Raw genomic sequence first — 1485 nt, 5'->3', positions numbered from 1 at the left:
TTTTAAATGTCGGTTGATTCTGCATTTGGGGGGAGGGTGGTAGGGGACGAGGCGCAGTCGGCCATTTTAGAGGAGGACGAGGCACGGTCGGCCATTTTAGAGGAGGACGAGGCACGGTCGGCCATTTTAGAGGAGGATGGGGGAGCTGTTGGCCAGTTTACAGGAGGATGAGGCACTGCCAGCCATTTTAGAGGAGAATGGGGCACTGTCAGCCATTTTAGAGGAGGATGGGGGAACTGTCGGCCATTTTAGAGGAGGACGAGGCACGTTCGGCCATTTTAGAGGAGGATGGGGCATTGTCGGCCATTTTAGAGAAGGATGGGGCATTGTCGGCCATTTTAGGGGAGGATGGGGGCACTATCTGCCATTTTAGAGAAGGATGGGGCTCTGTCGGCCATTTTTGAGGAGGATGGGGCACTGTCAGCCATTTTAGAGGAGAATGGGGCTCTGTCGGCCATTTTTGAGGAGGATGGGGGCACTGTCGGCCATTTTAGAGAAGGATGGGGCACTGTCGACCATTTTAGAGAAGGATGGGGCACTGTCGACCATTTTAGAGAAGGATGGGGCACTGTCGACCATTTTAGAAGTGGATGGGGCACTGTCCGCCATTTTAGAGGAGGACGGGGGGCACTGTCGGCCATTTTTTAGGTGAATGGGGTCACTGTCGGCCATTTTTGAAGAAGGCGGCACTGTCGGCCATTTTGCAGGAGGATGGGAACACTGTCGGCCATTTTTGAGGAGGATGGGAGCACTGTCGGCCATTTTAGAGAAGGATGGGGCACTGTCAGCCATTTTAGAGGAGGACGAGTCACTGTCGGCCATTTTATAGGAGGATGGAGCACTGTCGGCTAATTTAGAGGAGGATGAGGCACTGTCGGCCATTTTAGAGGATGATGGGGCTCTCGGCCATTTTAGAGGAGGATGTGGCACTGTCGGCCATTTTAGGAGAGGAAGACGGCATTGTCGGCCATTTTAGAGGAGGATGAGGCACTGTCGGCCATTTTACAGGAGGATGAGGCACTGTCAGCCAATTTAGAGGCTGGGGCTCTGTTGGCCATCTTGAGGAGGATGGGACACTGTCAGCCAATTTAGAGGAGGATGGGACACTGTCGGCCAATTTAGAGGAGGAGGGACACGGTCGGCCAATTTAGAGGAGGCTGGGGCTCTGTTGGCCAATTTAGAGGAGGATGGGACACGGTCGGCCAATTTAGAGGAGGATGGGACACGGTTGGCCAATTTAGAGGAGGCTGGGGCTCTGTTGGCCATCTTGAGGAGGATGGGACACTGTCGGCCAATTTAGAGGAGGCTGGGGCTCTGTTGGCCATCTTGAGGAGGATGGGACACTGTCGGCCAATTTAGAGGAGGCAATGGCTCCGTTGGCCATCTTGAGGAGGATGGGACACTGTCCGCCAATTTACAGGAGGATGGGACACTGTCAGCCAATTTAGAGGAGGATGGGACACTGTCGGCCAATTTACAGGAGGA

This window comes from Heptranchias perlo, unplaced genomic scaffold (genome assembly GCF_035084215.1).
Source record: "Heptranchias perlo isolate sHepPer1 unplaced genomic scaffold, sHepPer1.hap1 HAP1_SCAFFOLD_373, whole genome shotgun sequence".
Classification (NCBI taxonomy): domain Eukaryota; kingdom Metazoa; phylum Chordata; class Chondrichthyes; order Hexanchiformes; family Hexanchidae; genus Heptranchias; species Heptranchias perlo.
Note: the sequence above shows the minus strand (reverse complement) of the source record.